This window comes from Cherax quadricarinatus, chromosome 50 (assembly GCF_038502225.1).
Source record: "Cherax quadricarinatus isolate ZL_2023a chromosome 50, ASM3850222v1, whole genome shotgun sequence".
Taxonomy (NCBI): domain Eukaryota; kingdom Metazoa; phylum Arthropoda; class Malacostraca; order Decapoda; family Parastacidae; genus Cherax; species Cherax quadricarinatus.
The window spans coordinates 11,262,350-11,280,090 of NC_091341.1; positions in this window are offsets into that span (position 1 = coordinate 11,262,350).

Consider the following 17,741-nt stretch of genomic DNA (forward strand, 5'->3'; position numbering starts at 1 on the left):
GAGAGAGAGAGAGAGAGAGAGAGAGAGAGAGAGAGAGAGAGAGAGGGAGAGAGAGGGAGAGAGAGGGAGAGAGAGAGTGAGAGGGAGAGAGAGAGAGAGAGAGAGAGAGAGAGAGAGAGAGAGAGCATTTAACTAGAGGGAATTCCGTGTTAGTTTTACATATTTACACTGTATAAGTTGTTAAAAAAGTCGTATTTCACTTAAGAATATTTAAAGTAAAAGGACACAAGTGCAACTAATGTGACATTTTATTGTGGCAACGTTTTGCTCTCCAGTTGTTACGGCTTTGTCAAGCCGTAACGGCTTGACAAAGCTCCTGGAGAGCGAAACGTTGCCACAATAAAATGTCACATTAGTTGCACTTGTGTCCTTTTACTTTACATATTGTCGGTAATTCTACCAACATTATTACAAGAATATTTAAAAGTGTAGCTTAATTTGTTAAAATATGACAATGTCGTATGTTAGTCTTCATATATACGACACACGAATTACTAATAACACGACTGCAAACAAACCACGGAACGGGTGGGGTTTGAACGCATGGCGAGTGAGTTTAGGACTCACTTTCCATGAGTTTAAACCCCACGTGTTCCGTGGTTTGCTAATATATACGGCAACAGTGCCATATTTAGCTCTAATTTATTTAGAATAGTTTCATCCTTTGATATCCTAAAATGAGTCGCAAAAACCTTACTCCTGCAGCCAGCTGATATTTAACTATTTCTCAGGTGATCAGCTGACAAAGACGCTTATTAGGAGACACTAAGTCATTTTCCTGATGAATAAAACACCACCACCGTCACACAGTACGGTATTTAATACGTAAAATAATCATATTCTGATAATGCTGGGAATAATTCTGTATATTACAGTACACATGGAACGTAGTTGTGGGGGAAGTATCGGGTAAATGCTTTTGTTAATTGTTTGTTCAATTTATCTGAACGTAATTAATCTTTTAATTAAGTGTTCTGACACGGACGTGTAGACAAGCAGACTAAAAATGTGAACAAATCTTCACACACACACACACACACACACACACACACACACACACACACACACACACACACACACACACACACACACACACACACACACACACACACACACACACACACACACATATATATATATATATATATATATATATATATATATATATATATATATATATATATATATATATATATATATATATATATATATATTATAAAATAATTCGACGTAAAAGAGGAATACAGTATTTATTTTGTTTGGAAGATCAATGTAAGTAGTCTATATCCTTATAACATAATCTGTTTACAATACCCAAACAAAGCAAATACCCATATATATATATTGTCATATATAAGCAATATGTACATTATCAACAATATCCAGAAGCTCAGTACCCTTGTATTATATGCAATGCCAATAATACCCATGTGCGCTGTCAACAATACCCGGACAACATTGTACTCCTGTTACAAGCACATCATTTAGGTACTCACTGTATATTGGTGCATTAAAACTTGTAAAAAAAACTGTTTTCTTTCGTTCTGAGCAAAATTAAATACTATTAGTTAACTCTTTCTTTTTACAAGATTGGAGCTAATGTCATTATATATAAAATAGTGAACCACATTAGAGTGTATTAGTGGAGTCTAAATTATAAAAGATCTAGCACGTTTGAGATGAGATTTTATTAGTAAAAGTTAGTATTAAAAGTTAGCATTATAAAGATTGTGTATTTAAATCTAAGTGAAATTATCTGAGAACCACTTGAGTCCAGTTATTCCAGGAAATAATCTGTTTATTGAATTAGGATTAGTTCAGGAATGAGCCAAGAGTGAACACAGGTTCTTTCATTTATGAAGATTTCTTTCCTAGATAGAACTATCAACTTGAAGGTACTACTTGATGGCTCAACCTACTTAAACACTATTATAGTGTTACAGTTCCTAAAAATAAGTATGTATGTCTTAGACTGCAAACGCATGAACAGTGATACACAACTCTGTGCATTTATTACGAAATATGCAAAGTGCAGATTTATAATAGTCTGCTTTATTCTGTGTGTGACTGTGAATCTGCCTGGTTTAATCTGTTGAGCTCTTGGTATTAACTGCCTGGTTTAATGTTTTCAACTTGTTTAAAACACCAGCTCGGTTTCCAGTTATTCGCTTATCAACTTCTGTCTTGGACGGCTATATCTCACTACCTCTTTGCAGTGGAGCCACCGAATTTAGCAATGGTGATCAAGTGGAAGGCAGATGTCGTAACTCGCCAAAGGGCAAATGGCAACTTCACTCAACTGTCCTGCTGATATCATTGAATAGTTCCTCTTATGACAGTGACCAATATTGGTTTATTTACTATGTCGAATAAATCATCAACATTACAAAACATTAGTTATTACATGTTGTGATGGTAATGTTAAATAGAAACAAAAGACCGCAATGAGTCAATGAAACGAAAATTAGCACTTTAATCTTACTGAAAGTTGACAGAACACATACCTTAATCTATCGCCCTATTTACGTTGATATCAGTAAAAGAAATCTAACAGAAATAACCTAACAAAATTTTTTTAAGAGTTTTTAATTATACATAAAATATTTAACTGTTTTGTACTCAGTTTCTTATGATGGGATGTTTCATTTTTTCGCTTCTTTGTTTATAAATCTTTCCTAAACAGTCTACAACAGGCTTATGTAAACGTGAAATGACAGGGAAAATTTATTTCTTGTTTAGGGTTAACAAGTTTTAAATGTCTTAAAATTTGATTTAACATTCTAGTTCAACTTTTTCAAGCACAATGAACAATATTATAATTATAAAAATGCCACTAGAGAGATGCGAAGGATTCCAAAGATATTTATTTATTCAATATAAGAAGAAACTATGTGACAATGACATGGATGCTTACGGAGTACTGTCGTCTATGTTGAAAAAGCGAAACATGTTGAAGAACTAACTTTTATTGGGAAAACATTTTCTTGATTAGCTCTGTCTTAATTCAGAGCTTAATTATATTATTGACTTGATGAAGCTCAGAGAGAAACATTACCCCAGTAAAAGCTTATTTTGAAGAAAACATACTTAAGAAACAAGATTTTATTTGAAGCATATTTCGATCTGCTCAGATCTTTATCAAATCATGGAAAGGTAAGGATCTAAACAGATCGAAACGTCATTCAAATAAAATACTGTGTTGCAACGTGTCTAATGAGAAGCAGTTCTCTTAAATTATTCTCGATATTAATGAAAAGTCGTAAAAAAATAATTAGGATACTGGCGGGAGTCCAATAATCGTGTTGGTCCCACAGTATCAACCGATACTACCCGCCATCAGAAAATATTTGTGATCAAGTTTAATGCTTGAATTCCAAAAAAATCTGAGGTTAAACGCCTACGTTTCATTTGCACGTTGTTAGTTTGATCATTATTCGTAAATACGTTCAAGTTAATTCAGACTTGAGTTTCAGAATCAAAATGGCTGAAAATATTACATGGAAGTAATTATTGGCGATTTAATTCAAATGATAATTTCATGATGCCGTGAAAATATAATCGATTGAAAACTATTAAAGATAACAATTGTTTTTGCAATACTATTTTTTAAATATAAAATGTCAAGCTTATTATTTTTTATTCACAGTAAATGAAAAACATGGAAAATAGTTACTATTACTAATTAACCTTTCCACTGCTTTTAAACAGTAAATGACATAAAAAAAATGGAACAACGCCAGGAAATAACAATAACCTCGTAGAAAAGTATTATTAACGTCGCTACAATTCTGACAATACCACAACAGATTTCGATCGGCAATATTGCCACCGAAATCCCAGGAGACCGAACACCTGCGGACCGGAGGAAATATTTGAGGAGGAGAAGCCACAGGGGTTGGCAACACTGTCATAAAGCCTGGGCTGGGCCCTCACTCTGACATTTGCAGCCACTCGTAAATTTATTTCCGTTCTATTTCCAGCTACAGTATAAGGCAGAAACCTTTTACCTGCAGCAAGGGAAAAAAATATTCTTGATATGATATAAATCTCTTCGGACAGTGGGTTGTGTGTGGGTAGTGGGTTGGCGTATGTGGGTAGTGGGAAGGTGTGTGAGGTGTGTGTGTGGATGGGGGAATTGGTATGTGTGGGGTAATTTTAGGGGCGGTTAAATGTATTTATTACTAGTAGTTATTTGCTTTTGTTTGGAGGTGAGAGTTCGTTGTGGAGGTGTGTTCGTTTGAGATACCTGTGAAAAGGGCTTGTTGTGGAGGCTTCTTGTATGAGAGAGAGAGAGAGAGAGAGAGAGAGAGAGAGAGAGAGAGAGAAAGAGAGAGATTGGTATATTTAAAGTCGAAAACGTTATAGCCTAACTAGGCAGAATAGCTCATTTGCGTCTTGATAATTCCCCAGGACGAACAGAAAAGTTGTCTTAATTTTTTTCTCCAATATATGAGTTATTTATGAAATGTTCCAATCATTTCATGTGTCTTTAATTCTTCTGAGAAGAGTACTTTGTATTCATAACAAATAATCAGATCTAGAAGTATACATAGAGATCTTACAATGTTGTACCACATCCTAGTAAATATTATGTTCTTCAAATTGTGTTAAACAGATAGACATGATTCCATTTGCTTCACAATGAGCAACTCAGCGTAAGAAATCCGATCCCTGTTTCTCCCTGCCAGATACCATAAAAGGATCATCCACTTTTAACATTTTGATGAGTAAGGCAAGGTAAAAAAGTCTCTGGGAATAATTTCCGGCCAATTTCCTGATTTTTACTCCCGAGATATTATTTTAGATTGTGTATTTTAGATTAAATCCTCCACATACTTTACCCAGGTCCCCCTCTTGGCTTTTTTTTTAAGACTTTCATCGTTTTGGGTGGATATTCTTCAATAAATAAATACTTAAAACGAGAATAGTTGTTTTTAAATATTTTTTAAAGCCGACGTAGCACTCTTTCCACGGTATCCACAGGGAAGGCTGGAGGAATGGTACTGCACGGTACGGTACGGTATGGCACGGTACAGTGCGGAAGTTCCTGTGGAACTCCGCCCGTCACAGGAGGCCACTCTGACACCTCGTCACGTACCATGACTCGCTGCTGTCTTCCTGACAAGTATTCCCTAATCCATTGCAGTGCCTTCCCTGTTATCCCTGCCTGGTCCTCCAGCTTTTGTACTAATCTCTGCAACTGTGTCAAACGCCTTCTTACAGTCCAAGAAAACGCAATCTACTCACCCCTCTCTCTCTTCTCTTACTGCTGTCATCCTGTTATAGAACTCCACTAGGTCTGTGACACAGAATTTCCCGTCCTTAATACCGTGCTGGTTGTCGTTGATAAGCTCATTCCTTTCTAGGTGCCCCATCACTCTTCTCCTGATAATCTTCTACATGAATTTGCATACTATACATGTCAGTGACACTGGTCTGTTGTACAATGCTTCGTGTCTGTGTCCTTTTTTAAAAATTGTGACTACATTTGCTGTCTTCCATACTTTAGGTAGTCGCTCTGTTTCGATAGATCTGTTGATGATTGTTGTTTGTGGTACACATAGCGTCTCTGCTCCCTCTCTCAGGACCCATGGAGAGATGTTATCCGGCCTCACCGCATTTGAAGTATCTAGCTAGCTTAGCAGCCTCTTCACTTCTTCCACGGTTGTACGTATTGTGTCCAACACTTGATGGTGTACCCCACTTCTCCGTCTTTCTGGAGCTCCTTCTGTCTCCTCTGTGAACATTTCTTTGAATCTTATGTTGAGCTCCTCACATACTTCGCTGTCGTTTCGTGTGATCTCCCCTCCCTTCAACAACCTGATTACATGGTCCTTGACTGTTGTTTTCCTCCTGTGTGGCTATACAACAGCTTCGGGTCAGATTTGGCTTTCGCTGCTATGTCATTTTCGTATTGTAGTTGGGCCTCCCTTCTTATTTGTGCATATTCATTTCTGGCTCTACGACTGCTCTCCTTATTCTCCTGGGTCCTTTGACTTCCGTACTTTTCTATTCTCTAGCACACTTGGTTTTGGCCTCTTTATACCTTTGGGTGAACTAAGAGCTCATCCTGGCTTTCTCGTTATTTCCGTTACCCATATGTACAAACCTCTCCTCAGCTTCCTTTTGTGTGTATGTGTATGTACTCACCTAATTGTACTCACCTAATTGTGGTTGCAGGGGTCGAGACTCAGCTCCTGGCCCCGCCTCTTCACTGATCGCTACTAGGTAGTGGTGTGTGTGTGTGTGTGTGTGTGTGTGTGTGTGTGTGTGTGTGTGTGTGTGTATTTACTTGAATAAATCGTTTTTTTTTTTTACCTGATAGAAGGTTTCATCGTCAATAAAATTATTCCTACCACTGAATTAGTTAGCCCTTTAATAAGAAGATTTATATTGTCTAATTCTCATCTGTCAATAAAAGCCAAAGGAGGCATAACTATTTAGTTGACTCAGTTTGAAAATACATTTCTTGAAAAAAAAAAAGTACCCAATTATGGTATTTTTTCTTTTACCATTCTGTATGGTACGAAAAATATGAATGAGGGTACAGTGCGATGTTACTGAATAGTATTTTTGACAGTGATGAAAACTGGAAAATACATCGTACCGTACTGCCAGGCTTGTCCACAGGATGTGTTTTGCCATGGATCAGGTGGCTGAGATATACTGCACCAAGGTTTATGTATGATCTCTACTGTCCCTAAATTCCTTTCCACAAAGTTATCAAAGGCTTCTTTGGTATCAAGAAATTCAAGAAATGCTCGCAACTCGTGAAGATCACCTGACATGCGCTTGATGGAGGAGAGGAAAGGTGAAGAAAAATGATATTAACACTTGATGGGAGAATCACACCCAGACTCTGGATGTAGAAGCTTACAGTGTTGACTCCTTGGATGGGGTTGGGAGGAGCATTCTGTATATACTTACTGGGAAAGATATTTGCGAATGCTCTAAATATTGGAGTTTTTCATTGTACATTCCTTCTGGGAAGGAGTGGGGGGGAGTAGGGAGTTCTATATACATTATACTCCTTCTGGTAGGGAGAAGCATTCTATGTACCTTTCTTGGAGTCGCAGTCCTTTTATTCTTCTCGGATGCCACTGCAATATACTAGTCTTTGTGAAGCAAAACTTTTTAGTGTATTTTGAGCTCGTTCTTTCCTCTCCTAACAATTGTGTTTTCTTCGCCTCGTTGATGGTGCCAAGAAGTCTTTATTTTTTTCTCTTCTTTCATGATCTTATGTGGTCACAATGTCTCTCCTTTCCTCCAGTTATCCAACGAGGATATTTTAAGTGTTTTTTTGCGCTTCTCTCTCGCTCATATATATATATTTTTATATATATATATATATATATATATATATATATATATATATATATATATATATATATATATATATATATATATATATATATATACCATATATATAGTTTGTTGGATTATGTATTGGTAGATAAAAGACTGTTGAGTAGACTTCAGGATGTACATGTTTATAGAGGGGCCACAGATATATCAGATCACTTTCTAGTTGTAGCTACACTGAGAGTAAAAGGTAGATGGGATACAAGGAGAATAGAAGCATCAGGGAAGAGAGAGGTGAAGGTTTATAAACTAAAAGAGGAGGCAGTTAGGGTAAGATATAAACAGCTATTGGAGGATAGATGGGCTAATGAGAGCATAGGCAATGGGGTCGAAGAGGTATGGGGTAGGTTTAAAAATGTAGTGTTAGAGTGTTCAGCAGAAGTTTGTGGTTACAGGAAAGTGGGTGCAGGAGGGAAGAGGAGCGATTGGTGGAATGATGATGTAAAGAGAGTAGTAAGGGAGAAAAAGTTAGCATATGAGAAGTTTTTACAAAGTAGAAGTGATGCAAGGAGGGAAGAGTATATGGAGAAAAAGAGAGAAGTTAAGAGAGTGGTGAAGCAATGTAAAAAGAGAGCAAATGAGAGAGTGGGTGAGATGTTATCAACAAATTTTGTTGAAAATAAGAAAAAGTTTTGGAGTGAGATTAACAAGTTAAGAAAGCCTAGAGAACAAATGGATTTGTCAGTTAAAAATAGGAGAGGAGAGTTATTAAATGGAGAGTTAGAGGTATTGGGAAGATGGAAGGAATATTTTGAGGAATTGTTAAATGTTGATGAAGATAGGGAAGCTGTGATTTCGTGTATAGGGCAAGGAGGAATAACATCTTGTAGGAGTGAGGAAGAGCCAGTTGTGAGTGTGGGGGAAGTTCGTGAGGCAGTAGGTAAAATGAAAGGGGGTAAGGCAGCCGGGATTGATGGGATAAAGATAGAAATGTTAAAAGCAGGTGGGGATATAGTTTTGGAGTGGTTGGTGCAATTATTTAATAAATGTATGGAAGAAGGTAAGGTACCTAGGGATTGGCAGAGAGCATGCATAGTTCCTTTGTATAAAGGCAAAGGGGATAAAAGAGAGTGCAAAAATTATAGGGGGATAAGTCTGTTGAGTGTACCTGGTAAAGTGTATGGTAGAGTTATAATTGAAAGAATTAAGAGTAAGACGGAGAATAGGATAGCAGATGAACAAGGAGGCTTTAGGAAAGGTAGGGGGTGTGTGGACCAGGTGTTTACAGTGAAACATATAAGTGAACAGTATTTAGATAAGGCTAAAGAGGTCTTTGTGGCATTTATGGATTTGGAAAAGGCGTATGACAGGGTGGATAGGGGGGCAATGTGGCAGATGTTGCAAGTGTATGGTGTAGGAGGTAGGTTACTGAAAGCAGTGAAGAGTTTTTACGAGGATAGTGAGGCTCAAGTTAGAGTATGTAGGAAAGAGGGAAATTTTTTCCCAGTAAAAGTAGGCCTTAGACAAGGATGTGTGATGTCACCGTGGTTGTTTAATATATTTATAGATGGGGTTGTAAGAGAAGTAAATGCGAGGGTCTTGGCAAGAGGCGTGGAGTTAAAAGATAAAGAATCACACACAAAGTGGGAGTTGTCACAGCTGCTCTTTGCTGATGACACTGTGCTCTTGGGAGATTCTGAAGAGAAGTTGCAGAGATTGGTGGATGAATTTGGTAGGGTGTGCAAAAGAAGAAAATTAAAGGTGAATACAGGAAAGAGTAAGGTTATGAGGATAACAAAAAGATTAGGTGATGAAAGATTGAATATCAGATTGGAGGGAGAGAGTATGGAGGAGGTGAACGTATTCAGATATTTGGGAGTGGACGTGTCAGCAGATGGGTCTATGAAAGATGAGGTGAATCATAGAATTGATGAGGGAAAAAGAGTGAGTGGTGCACTTAGGAGTCTGTGGAGACAAAGAACTTTGTCCTTGGAGGCAAAGAGGGGAATGTATGAGAGTATAGTTTTACCAACGCTCTTATATGGGTGTGAAGCGTGGGTGATGAATGTTGCAGCGAGGAGAAGGCTGGAGGCAGTGGAGATGTCATGTCTGAGGGCAATGTGTGGTGTGAATATAATGCAGAGAATTCGTAGTTTGGAAGTTAGGAGGAGGTGCGGGATTACCAAAACTGTTGTCCAGAGGGCTGAGGAAGGGTTGTTGAGGTGGTTCGGACATGTAGAGAGAATGGAGCGAAACAGAATGACTTCAAGAGTGTATCAGTCTGTAGTGGAAGGAAGGCGGGGTAGGGGTCGGCCTAGGAAGGGTTGGAGGGAGGGGGTAAAGGAGGTTTTGTGTGCGAGGGGCTTGGACTTCCAGCAGGCATGCGTGAGCGTGTTTGATAGGAGTGAATGGAGACAAATGGTTTTTAATACTTGACGTGCTGTTGGAGTGTGAGCAAAGTAACATTTATGAAGGGATTCAGGGAAACCGGCAGGCCGGACTTGAGTCCTGGAGATGGGAAGTACAGTGCCTGCACTCTGAAGGAGGGGTGTTAATGTTGCAGTTTAAAAACTGTAGTGTAAAGCACCCTTCTGGCAAGACAGTGATGGAGTGAATGATGGTGAAAGTTTTTCTTTTTCGGGCCACCCTGCCTTGGTGGGAATCGGCCGGTGTGATAATAATAAAATAAAATATATATATACACATATATGTACATATATATATATATACATATATATATATATATATATACATATTTTTTTTCGTTAGCTCAGGGAGTTGTTTTCAGCTCGGTTTTTCAACCTGATGTTATTCGTATTTTCTTTTTAGGTGCAGACACACCGTACTACCGTTACATATTTCGGGTATTGGCAAGTCTAACCCATCCATGTGTATATTCGCCTAGTTATAAATAGAGAACTCGAGTCATAATTCTTGGCCTCACCTCTTAACTCCCTACGGTTAGCTTCACAAGGTTTATGCATCGTGATCCACGTCGTATCTCTTTTTCAAGCTGTGTATGGGGTTCATGGTAAAGTACTGTGGACTCTGATACAGAGTTTACAGGTTCGAGTCCTGCTGTGGACGTAGAGACAATGTTTATATATATATATATATATATATATATATATATATATATATATATATATATATATATATATATATATATATATATATATATATATATATATATATAATTAAATACTAAACAAACGCAGTGAAATATATTTTTTCGTTAGGTTCATAATGATTTTGGCGAAATTATTGCATGCACAAATTTTCACTTGTCCTATATGGCAAGATGAGCGTTGCTATTTAAGGAAAGATGGCAAGTTCTGCCTATTCGGCACGACATATATATATATATATATATATATATATATATATATATATATATATATATATATATATATATATATATATATATATATATATATATATATATATATATATATATATATATATATATATATATATATATATATGTATATATATATATATATGTATATATATGACTTTTATTTAAGCAACGTGGGTTAAAGCTGCTCTTTTTTCTTTTCTTTTTAAAAATCAAAAATTTAAAAAACCGGAGTAAAAATAGCACACTCCTCCAAGCAGTACAAAAATTGCTTACATGAAGGGAGAACTGAAAAACTGTTTTATTTATCCAGTCAATCTGCAGAATTTATGACCTTTGACTTATTGATTCTCAATAGAGTAAATATGAACTTGGTTGTGAAAAAACTGAGGCTAGTATTGAAGTGGCCCTGAGCTCAGCGGTTTTGAGGTGTAAACTTAAGGGTGTAAACTTCTCTTACATTTGTTGCCTCTGTTCATCTAGCCATAAAAGGGTACCTCTGTGTTAATAAATTATTGCTAGCAATTTACTAATATGCTAAGGCAATTTAGCATCTCGTAGCCTGAAAATTCAATTGTTTAAATAATATTCAACTTATTTCTCTTCATTTTCCACATCTCTGCAACTTTCAGTAAATGCTCCAGTTTACGTAAATGCAGTCGTGAATCATGCAATTTACAAAGGTTCACACGGCATTTCAGTGATAGAAAGATAGATGACGTTTCTGTCTGTTAAGGATTATTGTTGTTATTATTAAAGATTCGCCGATATTCTCCCGGCCCGGGCCTTTCCGAAGTGGTGGCCCGGCCTTGGCTCCCTGTCTAGGGAGTGTCTGAGACCTAAGTCTCCCATGTGAGGAGGCACAAGTAGCCCCTCATCTTCGGGACCAACTGTCCCCAGGCCTAGCCACATTCCCCGCCCTCAAGGGGCTCGTAGGGAGAAGTTAGGCCTCTCAGGTCTGCCATCCCCGCCCCAAGTGGGCTAATGGGAATGACAGTCTTGTGAGCTGCAAGCTCGGGCTCAGGCTCCTACCCTACCCTAGAAGGGCTGGGCATGGCGTCGATCTTAAGGATCATCGTTTCGGTCGAATACGTAGTCTTATCTTTTTTTTTCATTCGTGTGCGTATTATGTGATTTTCTTCAACAAAGTTATTGCGACTTGTATTTATCTTTACCGATACTGCCAATTTTGATGCGGAATTACCTCATAAACTAAAATTATAACATTTGTTTATGATTAATGATTCATTTAAAGAAAGGATGTTCAACGTGCGGCCCGCGGGCCGAATGCGGCCCATTTGAGATCTGTAGAAAATATTTTTACACAGGGTAGGCCAGTAGGGCCTAATCAACTCCCTGACACTGCCGTTTTATAGCTGACTCCGTTAGGTGTTATGTTGCTATGGTTAAATCAATTAATAACTCTAACTGAATGCAATCTATTTCATGCAGCCTGTACACGCACACACGCACACACGCACACACGCACACACACACACACACACACACACACACACACACACACACACACACACACACACACACACACACACACACACACACACACACACACACACACACACACATGAATTTTTGGTCATGTGGTCAACTACATAAAAAATACGTGATTTTATCATAAGGTCTAAGATGAGGAAAAATATTTTGTGGAAAGGCGTAATTTCACGCTCTGGTTTGCTTTCGTATTCACCTCCTCGTCTCCTCGTTAATAAATGCCAGAGGAGTAACACATAAGAGCGATTCTCGCCTTTAATTACTCTGTCCGGCTCATAAATCATACACTATCTTTACTGAATGTTGGTGGTGCAAGAGAGTAGCATTGTGGGTTGTGTAAGAGGAGAGGTTGAAAGACCATGAATCAGTGAAATGCTCAAATGTGGTGGTCAGGACCATATTGGAAGGGTCGGCATTACTGAGTTACACAGACAATACTCGTTAAGACAATACTGGAAGGATAGGCTCACTGTGATACACGGACCTGGTCTTCAAGACCATATTGGTGAACCAGCTTCACTGAGATACACAGACCTGATCGCCAAGACCACACTAGTCAGCCATCATCACTAAGATATGCAGACCTGATCGCCATGACCACGCTAGTGAGCCAGCATTAATGAGATACAATGACCTGGTCGTCAAGACCACACTAGTGAGCCAGCATTACTGAGATACACAGACATGGTCATCAAGACCACACTAGTGAGCCAGCACCACTGAGATACAAAGACATGGTCATCAAAACCACACTAGTGAGCCAGCATCACTGAGATACACAGACATGGTCATCAAGACCACACTAGTGGACTACCATTACCATATTAATGACTATAACTCTATTATCTTATTTGAGTATTGATAAACTCAGAAAAAATGCTGGTTTAAATGTTGAAAAATGTGGTACAGTGCCATGAAACTCGATCACTGAACGTATTTTCCTTTACAATTTTTCAGCTTGATTTGCATTCCTTTAGCTCCCAATAACGTATACAATGTGCTCGAATATTTTTGTGACTGGGAGCATCTTATTTGTAAGAAGACTTCTTTTTTTTTTTGCTCTTCTTCAAGATTTCAGGTGCCTGACAGAGTGACTGATCGAGTTAAAGCAGTGTGTGCACACACACTTGTCAACAAGTGAGACGTGTTGACGGAGGTAACTAGCTGATAAGTGTGCATAAAAGAACATAATGTAGGATTCAGCTCAGGATTCAGGTTTATTAAGGCGTTTGATAAAGCTCTATTCTGACCGAAAAGTCGTCCAAAGATGAGAAACAAGGTACACACTTCCGACGCAGATATAACCTGCGAGAACAGACGTGCAAATATTTCTGGAACGGAATACTGAGAAAACATTTTCCTTCCTTCATTCTAGCTATCTGTATCGGCCCTTTGTGGTCGCGTGGGAGGAGGTGCCAGCGGAAGGTGGATTGATGTTTACTTCCAAGAGTCTGACGCAAATGCTGGGATGACACGCAAGTCTACATACTTGCGGCTTGTTACACCGACACCGTCTCTAGTTACAAAGCGATAAAAAATGATACTCCATATACGAGGTCAGTAATTTTTCAGATTTTTTTTTTTTTCAATATTAGCTACTGTAAAGTATTTCTTTATTTTAATGATTTGCAAAGGCATACTGGGCCATACAAGACACGATTTCACTCACCTGAAACCAAAACCAATAATGCTCTTCAAGGGTTCTCATTATATTTTACCGATTTCCGGCGAAATGCTTATGCAGACGAATGTGCCGATATTTTTCTGAGCGGAAATGAAATATAGCTTATGTCCGATATTTTTCACGAGTTCTGTTTAATTCCTTTATATTTCCCACTGAGCCAAGAGGCCCTTTAAACTTAATTATCCTTAATCTGACTCGTCAAGGCAAACACAACAGAAAGCTAGTCTGGTTCGTAAAAAAAAAAATTAGCAGGATTCTCCTGGGTCCGATGGTAAAAAGTAGTCCATGACCTCGTAAGGCTTGCAAAATTGGCTCCCCACAGGGTTATTCCCAATTGGAATTCAGTCAAGTGTAAGAAAATTCCAATTCACAAAAGGAACTTCCGTAATCACATTCCTCTTGGGCAAGCTGAGATTTCTTGCTAAAGGAAATATGTTATAATGGCTTGTTAAATTTTCTGTGTTGGATCATGACTGATGGACGTAACTTGATACCTAATTCAGGAAAACAGTGATTATTTTTTTTTTGTTACGAACGAATACTAAAAATTAACAATTCACAATTCACGTTGGAGAGGAAACTTCAAACGACGTTTTCCTTGTGCAAGAAAGGTATAAAATACCGACAATATGAAAGTTAAGACACATGTGCAACATCTGGATATCTTTATTGTAGTAGACGTTTCGCCATCCAGTGGCTTTATCAATACAGATTCTAGGACATAATAGGAAGACAGTAGAACAATATACAAAAGATGAGGTAATCAGTCCCTCGGCCGAGGGACTGATTACCTCATCTTTTGTATATAGTTCTACTGTCTTCCTATTATGTCCTAGAATCTGTATTGATAAAGCCACTGGATGGCGAAACGTCTACTACAATAAAGATATCCAGATGTTGCAGACGTTTTCCTTCACCATAGACCATTATCAATTAACGACAGTTGAACACGATCCAGGACACTCCGAAACGCTGTTTTTAATTTCCAGGCAACTAAGAGTAAAGAAACAAAGCAGGTGGAAAAAATATATAGCTTATTGTGAGACATTTCTCTAAATTCTGTGACTCTAAAGCCAGTCTCTAGTATCTTGAACGTGGCGCTTTTTATGACGTTAAGTAACTCAGAAAATTGCGTATAACTATTTTATTTTATTGAAGACTGATCTATTAAAAGTGATAAAATAAGAAAGTGTGACCTGATACTAGAATACAAAAAAAAGGAAAAAATAAAATGTTTTAATATATTTTAAAATCTTTATCCTTTGCAATAGGAATAAAAAGAATTAAACCAAAGTTCCGTCAACTTCTTGAGATGTAGCTAAAAAACAGAATCAGCTCGTTCGACCATTCTCGTAGCATCAGGCTATATTCTTGCTACGAGCGATGTAGCAAATCATCCTGCTTCTCCTCAGCGGCCAAGTCTCAGGAAAATGTGGTTCCACCGGCAAAAGGTCGTCCGCAAAGATGGTATGGGAAGCACGCATGTTTCCATACTTCTTGTGTATTGTCTGGCCGCCGTGCTCACGACCCTCCCCACCTCGATCTTTCTCTGTCGTGTATCTGCCAGAGGTACCCGGGAGGCTCTTGCTACTTTATCGCCACCTGTATTTTGTATAAATATTTTACCCAAGGAAAGCCAATGACGTATAAGCGAAACATACAGACCAGCTTTAGTTTTCATGTTTCTGTCTTTGTGTGTGTGTGTGTCTGTGTGTGTGTATATATATATATATATATATATATATATATATATATATATATATATATATATATATATATATATATATATATATATATATATATATATATATATATTATACCAAACTGCGGAAGGACAGGATTCGACCCCACGACACAGTGTCCCGCCTGAAGAGGCCACACAATGTACTTGTCACCCTACCATCTGAGCTATCGATCCTACAGACACGAACCTAGCGCACTAGGCTTGTTTCATGTTGCGGGAACACTCGTGGCAGATGATTACCTGGGTTATGTACACCTAACAGAAACTGAGGAAATGGCTATCAGTCAGTTGGAGAATATTTTTCCCGGGACTTAATGGTTAGAAAATTTGGCTGGGGATGTGTATGATCTTGCTGAAATATTTCATGGTTCAGCCCGGTCGCACTCGCCGCACTCTGTGCGTGTCGTCGAAAACTTGTCCTTTATGTGCGTGTTCTCAGTAACGTGTCCTACATGTGCGTGTTCTCAATGAAAAATCATGTTCTGAATACCGTGACTGCCTGCGTATTCTCAATACGGTGAATGTCCTGAGCTTCCCCCTATGGTTGTGCTCAATAACGTGCGTGAGTATTCCAGTGCTCTAAGAGGCTATGATGTTTTCTGCTCTGTTGGCTAAAATACACACACACACACACACACACACACACACACACACACACACACACACACACACACACATACACACACTGAACCCCTCGCCCTATTAAACTCGTAAGTGGTATAAGTGGAGCGGTGAGTGCAAACATTGGAGCACAAGTGCCAAGGTTACATAACTGCAATCACACCTGTGCTTACCCATATGATAAAGTCTCACTTGCACTCATCCACACAGTAAAGTTACACTTGCACTCACCCTCACAGTAAATTTACTCTTGCATTCACTCACACAATAAAGTTACAATTGCACTCACCCACACAATAAAGTTACAATAGCACTTACCCACATAAAAGAATTATACTTGCTCTCTTCGACACAGTAAAGATACACTTCTTATGTACACAATAAGTTTGATGTCTCACACACACACATTAAAGTTAAGCTTCTCATCCACACAGTAAAGTTAAGCTTCTCATCCACACAGTAAAGTTAAACTTCTCAGCCACACAGTAAAGTTAAGCTTCTCATCCACACAGTAAAGTTAAGCTTCTCATCCACACAGTAAAGTTAAACTTCTCAGTCACACAGTAAAGTTAAACTTCTCAGTCACAGAGTAAAGTTAAGCTTCTCATCCACACAGTAAAGTTAAGCTTCTCATCCACACAGTAAAGTTAAACTTCTCATCCACACAGTAAAGTTAAGCTTCTCATCCACACAGTAAAGTTAAGCTTCTCATCCACACAGTAAAGTTAAACTTCTCAGCCACACAGTAAAGTTAAGCTTCTCATCCACACAGTAAAGTTAAGCTTCTCATCCACACAGTAAAGTTAAACTTCTCAGTCACACAGTAAAGTTAAACTTCTCAGTCACAGAGTAAAGTTAAACTTCTCAGTCACACAGTGAAGTTAAACTTCTCAGTCACAGAGTAAAGTTAAACTTCTCAGCCACACAGTAAAGTTAAACTTCTCAGTCACAGAGTAAAGTTAAACTTCTCAGTCACAGAGTAAAGTTAAACTTCTCAGTCACACAGTAAAGTTAAACTTCTCATCCACACAGTAAAGTTAAACTTCTCATCCACACAGTAAAGTTAAACTTCTCAGCCACACAGTAAAGTTAAGCTTCTCAGTCACACAGTAAAGTTAAACTTCTCATCCACACAGTAAAGTTAAACTTCTCAGTCACACAGTAAAGTTAAGCTTCTCATCCACACAGTAAATTTAAACTTCTCATCCACACAGTAAAGTTAAACTTCTCAGCCACACAGTAAAGTTAAGCTTCTCAGCCACACAGTAAAGTTAAGCTTCTCAGCCACACAGTAAAGTTAAGCTTCTCAGCCACACAGTAAAGTTAAACTTCTCAGCCACACAGTAAAGTTAAACTTCTCAGCCACACAGTAAAGTTAAACTTCTCATCCACACAGTAAAGTTAAGCTTCTCAGCCACACAGTAAAGTTAAACTTCTCAGCCACACAGTAAAGTTACACTTCTCAGCCACACAGTAAAGTTACACTTCTCAACCACACAGTAAAGTTAAACTTCTCATCC